Source organism: Rhyacophila brunnea, unplaced genomic scaffold (genome assembly GCF_057557595.1).
Source record: "Rhyacophila brunnea isolate RB1 unplaced genomic scaffold, BYU_Rbru_1.0 scaffold_21, whole genome shotgun sequence".
NCBI lineage: Eukaryota > Metazoa > Arthropoda > Insecta > Trichoptera > Rhyacophilidae > Rhyacophila > Rhyacophila brunnea.
Window position 1 is genome coordinate 9,709,909 of NW_028232871.1, and position 8,556 is coordinate 9,718,464.

An 8,556-nucleotide genomic window follows, 5' to 3' on the forward strand; every position below is an offset into this window, starting at 1 on the left:
ATGGTAGATTATTCCAAGTTCAACCGGCTTTTCATCGTGGACTGCAGGCAGGAGTGCATCTTTTTTCACCGGTTCATGTACATGAAAGCAGCTTGCATCCGCAAACTAAAAACAGCACAACAATTAATTTAATAATACTGTGTAATGTATAATTTCAACATTATTTTTTTGCATAATCAATCTGGGGAACTATTCTAACTAGTTAACATGGTAACATGTTTCCATTATTTTTCTTGATCCAAAATAACACCGATATATCTGGTGGCAATACCGTGTACAGCAGTGGTTTCCAAACTGTATGTTACTATGCCTCCCTTTTAAAAAAATCTAATCTTGGCGCCTCCCCCCTCTTTATTTCATTAAATAATACACACCTTTTTAAATAGCCAAAAATTGACAAATGGATTCTAGCATGGGCCCCAGGCTAGGATCTTTGGCGGGCCCACCTACCTATCGCTGAGTTTAAGGGCAGTGTGGTGCTCTAAAGTAGTGTTTCCTAAATTATACACGGGAGTTATCATTTAAGTACCTATAGCAATCATCATATAGGTATTACAACGCATAACTACATATTTAAAATATTTTATAGTCTCGAAACAAAGTAGCGCCGTAGGCGACTTTTTTTATACTATTAGAGTACATTTGTGATGTCTGTTATGCCGGGGCCCCTAGGCTCTTTATAAACTATGCATTTGCATACTGCAAATCTGTGGCTACATTAAATTTGTGTTAAATTTTTCGCGCCTCCCTTTGCAACACTCCGCGCCTCCAGTTTGGAAATCGCTGGTGTACAGGTCGGTTATCTACAATAATTATTGGTATATAACACACAGCACTGCATCTTACTGGATTTTTTTTTATCCAATTGAAGATTCTAATCGGATGATATTGGAATCAAGTATGACGTATTTAAAAATATGTTGCGGTACTACTTAACGACACTTGACAGCTCACATAAAATTTTGAGAATCGCTGTATCTCAGTTCTCAATAATATGTAATAGAAATTGTCGTACAGATCTCACTTTAAAACTTTAACACGGTCATAAACGACTGTGTTAAAAAACATCACGCCTGACAGTTCACATTCCGGGATAATTAACTATCTGAATACGATACAGCATATTTATCATTTTTTTAAATCGATGTTGGAGTTAGGGGCCGTCCATATATGACGTCACGCTCTAAGGGGGGTCTGATATAATGTGATGATTTTAGACAAAGAGGGGAGGGGGGTTAGAGAAAATGTGATGATCACAAAGTAAACAAAAAATATAAAAAGATCTGAAAACACAATATTGAGGATCGGGGATAAATATTTAAAAAAAGAAATTTCTTTTGTTTTTTAACTTTTAGGGGAGGGGTGTCAAAAATGTGACGTAATATAGACAGGGGGTAAAAGGTTATGTGACGATAGCGGGGGGAAGGGTAAAAATCTTGTAAATGTTAGAATAGCCCTCCTGGAGTAAGTAGGTACTTCGTACCTAGGTTCGAATAAACATACAGGCCACAGATTTTCCAAAAAAAATCGATTTTTTCTTTGATGCCTGCCTAATCAATATAAGGAGTAAATTGTTTTCTAACGTTATTTCATTCTATTTGATTGCTTGAAGGCTTTTTAATGGAAATTAATAACTTGTATCTTTTTTCGAATTTTAATCAGGCAATATTATTTGCTTTCGAGCCCCCCCCCCTCCAATAAGAGACTTTTGTATAACAAGCATTGAAATATCGCTGCATTCTTTATTGCCACCATTTCATCTAATCTAAACTCTAAACAGTGATGATATGGTATATTTTACTGCCCAGTGCCTCTCATTTCCCAGCCCTAATTTTTTATAAATAAAATACATTAAAAAAACTGTTAATGGTGCAGCCTAATCAATAATATATGAAAATGAACCAGAAAAAAACAAAGACTAATGTTTAAATTTGCTACAAGTAATAATGTGTTACAGATGTGTAGCTTTAATACAGCTTTAGCACAATTTAATAAAGTTTTAGATTCACTCAATCAATTTTCCAAAAAAAAATTGATGTCTGGTATTGGCAAGATAAACTCAAACTTGAATCTGATATGAATGGATGGTATTATTTTATTGATTGGACATTGACCTACTACACATTATTACTAGTTGTTCACAGTATATTCTTGATGGAAAGACATCGTAGTAATTAAAATAAAACAATATTATATAACACCCACGATGGTCGTGCGGCTTAAGCATCGACCTATAACGTCGTAAGTCCCAGATTCGAATCATGGGTCTGGCAAGTACACAAATTGTTTTTCAAATTGTGTATGAGTTGAGTATGGACCTAATAGGTTGAACAAGTGACTGACATCCATTTCTCGTAAAAACAAAATCTGTTTATACAAACCTCCACTCTGTGGAGGCCCATATGATCTTATTAGGATCGAACATGGTCGAAGAAGAAGAAGATAGGTATAATACTTATTCCATATAATATAACATAGATGAAGATCGGTTTTTTCCGCTCAATAGAACATTCTCAGTTGAGAATCGCAATCTAAGGGCGCGGACACACGGCATTGCAGTTGATGTGCGTAGACGTGCGTCGACGCAGATCTTATTTGATTATAAATGGATCCGATTAGAATCAAATAAGACTCTGCGTCTACGCACGTCCACTGCAATGACGTGTGTCTGCAGTCTATAATGGGTTTATTGGTCTGGATCAAACAAATTTAAAAAAAATGCAGGATCGATGCAGACTCATAACTTCAGACACGGATGCTTTACCAAGTTCACGTGTGGGTTACACCAAGAATTAAATAGAAACAATTTCATTTACAAGAAAAAATGATTACTAATATTACCTGCACCACGAAAATCACCACCAGGCAGCATGCCAATAGTAAAAGAATAGTTTTAGACATTTTTTAAGCAAGTCAAATTGAAATAATTTTTCTTATGGCCAGAAAATGCAGGAAACTAATAAAAATTTGACTCGTCCATCAGCTTTATATGCAACGGATTATTTGCAGTTATTTTGTTTATAAATTATGGTTTGTTTACACACTTCCATTTCCTGACAATGCCAATGTTTAGAATACAATTTGGATTCAAAATATTTTCTAGCGTCAATAAAAAAAAGTTACGTGACTCTATTCAGACAGCCGATGGCTGCAATGAACTGTGAATATTTTTTTTCAAACATATCGCAACAGATGGATGTCATCGTAAGGCGCGCACAAAAGAGCGAAAATTTCGAATCCGGATCCCCCGGAAACGGAAATAATACAAATTATTTAGGTAAATGGAATATTCCTTGTTATTTATTTAAGAAAACAAAACATTGTGGACATAACAAATCAATATTCAGGACGTTCACAACATGAGATTTACATTATAACGAACATTACTCTCACACGAGAGAAGAAAATAATAATAGACGTAAACAATTTTATAAAATAAAATAAAGTTTCAAAAACAAAATGCAAAGTGCATCAATGAAAATGTGTAGGTATGTGTTAAGGGAGCTCATTGACTAGTCTTGCACCCTTAATGGTATCTGATAAGCTTGACACAAAGAAACGGTTATGACCAAGAATAGGTCATGGGTAATTGACCACATAGGTAATTGACAGGCGCATATAAATTTTAACTCTTTAGGCCGCTAGAATTCGAAACCATCCCTCGTGATAGCAGGTAAATGTGTTTGAAGAGATCTACGAGATTCAAGAGAGTGGAAAGTAAGCATGCTTTGTGGAAAGGCAGTCGGAAAATAATCATTTGACGAATTATCGAAAGGAAAATAGTTATTTGTCTCAAAATAAAGAGATCGAAGAATTTTTTTCTGGGCGCGTTCTAAAATAAACTTATAGGAAACCTCATAAGGACACCAGATAATCGACCCATATTCAAGAATGCTACGCACTAACCATACGTAGAGTGTACGTAAGACATTTGGTTTCCTAAATGGTTTTTTGGATTGTAGCATGATGAATCGTACAAGTTTACTCTCACGTAGAAGATATTTGCGAGTGAAAAGATAATGAAGTATCAAAAATTATCTCAAGATCTTTCGCTTCAGACTGATACTTTAATGTACTTTTTGACATTTAGTTAACAACGGATTATTTGTCTATATATACATATATATGCTAGAAAAAATACATGGTCATCCGATATGTAGAACACGTACATAGAGCACAAGAAATGAGCATTTGAGTCGCTTAGAATCATAGCTCACATATTGCAATTTTGTCGTTTTTTAGTTAAATATGCCAAGTGATTCTAAATGAATTAATCTATATACCGAAAAATAGTTGAGTATTAAAAGTCAATTTAAACCATGTGAAAATCGCTGACAAAGTTCATTGTTGGTGTAATATGTCGTATATTTCAAAGAATAGAGTTTTGTCACCAACGCCTTCCTAACCAATCGGGGAGCTCTATTTCTCATAGTATGCTGTATGTCTGTAACGTTAGGAGTATTAGGTATATATATTTAAAAAAAAAAAGTTATTCGACTCCCTCACTCATTAATATTCTAGGGAGTTCAATACTGTTCTTCTAATTACAAAAAATAGTGCTCTGCTGGTTTTTAGCGATTATCTCAAAACTTGATTTTTGGAATATGTGAGTTATGATTCTAAGCGACTCATTTTGCCTGATTTTAGAGAGCATGTCAAATTGCAATTACTCAGTAACTTGATTCTTTTGGCAGTAACCCCACGAATATAATAGACCTATACATACAATGCCCACAATTATTAAGCTTATAATGTCGTGGGTCCCAGGTTCAAATCATGGGTTTGGCAAATACACATAATATTGGTTTTCAATTTGTGGACCTAATAGGATGAGCAAGTCGCTAACATCCATTTCTCATCAAAAATCTGTCAATACAAATTCACTCAACATTGTGGAGGCCCATATAATCTTTTTACGATCGGAAATGGTTAATATATACAGAGTTCGAAATGGACCGGAGTGCCGCTCCGATTCGTTAAATCCCCGAGATTATCGCTTCGTCTCGTGAAAAAAATATTTTGACCGCCTGGGTTAGCTAGGCCATATTATAACACAATATAAAACACACTTTTTTTTTTAAATATATATAAAATTAGGTAGGTAGGTAATTAATATGTTAATATTTACGATAGTTATCGAGCGCTCAGATTCGTAAAATTTTCTATTTCAAGTGCTGAATATAATATATAATTATAATATAGTATCAGCACAAGAAGAAAATAATTATCAATTTCCAAATAACAAGCTTATAAACAAATATTATGTAGGTACATAGTCCGTCAGCTGTGTGCAGAACTAGGTACCTATTCTAACTTACATTTGAAATATTTTACAGAAGTGTTTTTTGAAACAGCTTATTTAAATAATTTAGATACTTACTATATATTATGTAGCAGGGGTTCACAAAGTGTGTCCCGCGAGATTCGTGTTAAATCTGTATTATGTTTTATTCTTCATATCGAATATTAAAAATTACATTTACAATTAAATATCCACCGGCAAGAATGAGGACTTTCACTTAGGGCAGCGGTCGGCAACCCAAATGCATTGGCGTGCCACAAAACAGGTAATTCAAAGTAATTTGAATATCATTAATAATACACGTTATATAAAAACATCATAAAACTTATAGGGATAAGGAGGAGCACAGCAACTGACGAAAGTTTCATCGCAATCGGATGAATGGTATAGCAATGCATACGAATAGAAGAAGATAGAATAGAAGAAGAAGAAGATGGTTGTACTAATTCAGAAACCTTCGCGGGTGTGCGCACAGCAACTGACGAAAGTTTCATCGCAATCGGATGAATGGTATAAGAACGCACACGCATACAAGAAGATAGAATAGAAGAAGAAGAAGATAGTTGTAATAATTCAGAAACCTTCATGGATGTGCGCAAAACAACGGAAGAAAATTTCACTGCAATCGGATGAATGGTATAGGAACGCATACAAATAGAAGAAGGTAGAATTGAAGGAGAGGAAAAAAAAGTTGGTTGTACTAATTCAGAAACCTTCGCGGGTGTGCGCACAGCAACTGACGAAAGTTTCATCGCAATCGGATGAATGGTATAAGAACGCACACGCATACAAGAAGATAGAATAGAAGAAGAAGAAGATGTTTGTACTAATTCTGAAATCTTCACGGGTGTGCGCACAACAACTGACGAAAGTTTCACTGCAATCGGATGAATGGTATAGGAACGCATACAAATAGAAGAAGATATAATAGAAGAAGAAGAAGAAGATAGTTGTACTAATTTAGAAACCTTCGCGGGTGTGCGCACAGCAACTGACGAAAGTTTCATCGAAATAGGATGAATTGTATAAGAACGCATACGAATAGAAGAAGATAACATAGAAGAAGAAGAAGATGATTTTTCTAATTGAGACACCTTCGTGAGTGTGCCCGCAACAACTCACCAAAGTTTCAACGCAATCGGATTAATGGTATAGAAACGCATACGAATAGAAGAAGATGGAATAGAAGAAGAAAATTGTTGTACTAATTCAGAAACCTTTGCGAGTGTGCGCACACCAACTGACGAAAGTTTCATCGAAATAGGATGAATTGTATAAGAACGCATACGAATAGAAGAAGATAAAATAGAAGAAGAAGATGATTTTTCTAATTGAGACACCTTTGCGGGTGTGCGCACAACAACTGACGAAAGTTTCATCGCAATCGGATGATACGAATAAAATAAGATAGAATGAAGAAGAAGAATATGATTATATTATATAATATGTATGTATACAATAGTAAATTCTATATCGTTAACATAATTAATATTGTTAATTTTAGTTACCTTCTTCGAATAAATATTTTTTTAATTTGTACAAAACATATTTATTTTTTCTCCAAGAAATATAACCACAGGACGCCTTTTGCAATTTCCTCATGCGTCATTGCTATAATGTAAGTTTCATAACCCCCTAAAATCATACATGTTAATTTCAAAAGCCCCTAAAACGGTAGTTGAGTTTCAAAGTCCCCTAAAATGAAAATCATTTGATTTTTAATATATTCTCTCAGTAAACTATGCAAAAAGTGAGTAAAGGATACTAAATATTATACTCTTTATAGTGTATAAATCAAATAATAAATACATAAAGTTCACGCATTCAATAGATATGACTTTTTCTCATTTTTCTCAGAACTGTCAAAAGTCGTTTTAGGGGCTTTGGAAATGACGCAAGGGCTGTCGACGCAATTAATTATTTTGTACTTTTTAAATTTTATTTATAATTTATTTTATTCAAGTTTTGTGCATCTAATGACAGGGCAAAACACTGGCAACATGTCACGCGACAACCTCGATAAATTTTACGATAATTATCATAATGGCTTATGAAATTTTACGATAATTATCATACTTATCGTAAAATTTAACGAGGTTGCCGGCGACATGTTGCCAATGTGGACCCGGCATAATATCCACTGTGGTTCACGTAGTGGAATGGACCTGTTGTTTCAGGGGTCAACTAATTCAAGAAGTAAACACCCATGATAGAATTTTTCCAGTTTTAGTTGCATTATATTCCAAAACTCATTTCCGATTTTATAAATGGAAATTTCTTGGTGTACATAGTAAACAAACCTACGAATAAAAAAAGACAGGAAGGAACATACTGATTCATCGCCATAAAAACTGGGAACCAAATTCGCCATTTTGGAAAGCGACGACTTTGCGTAAACAAATATCGCGTGGTCTGCACATGTGCGGTAAACTTAAATAGGTAATTTTGTGTATTTTATGTTTGTGTATAATGCATTGTTGGCCATATTTTCCGATCTTTCTTGATTGCCGTGACACAATATGTTCCTTCCAGTCCTTTTTATTCATAGAAAAAAACAGTAGGTATGTTCTATTAGTTATATAATGTATTATGAATCTGTAATAAAATAATACACAATTAAAATATTTTCAAATTGAAAAAAAAACACATTTTCCAAGCTTTGAGCCGTGCTCACTCATGAATGTCATTCTTCATTTAGGTAAGTATATACAAATTTTGATGTTATCTTGCAAATTAAACAGGTATCTGACCTTTTCACTATATTATACATGTACCTACATGCAAATGTAATGTTTTCAAATAATTGATATGGATTATATACCATCGTATTATTTTCTCGAAATCATAAACATACTATAATAGTATTTGAGTATCAACCTATGCTCAATTTGAATTAGGTAATAATAATAATATTCCCGTAGATATATCAATAGTATGTTTGCTACGATATCCACCCAAGTTATCAGTATGTACTTACAGGTTTGATTAAAATTCGAAAAAGACGAAATTAACATTTTAAAAGTATTAATCCATATAATATTTTGACAGCCCTGTTTTCTGATCGGCGGACACGTGCAGTTGTTTATCAAATAATTAATGTGTAAGACGGCCGACAATACCAATAATATTTTTTTTTTTTTTAAATAAAATCTCCGATGATTAGTGATTTTTGCGAAAATATCAATTTAAATTAACGTCCTAACGACGCCGATGTCCTTTTTATACTAGATTATATTTCAATCTCCTTCTCTTGA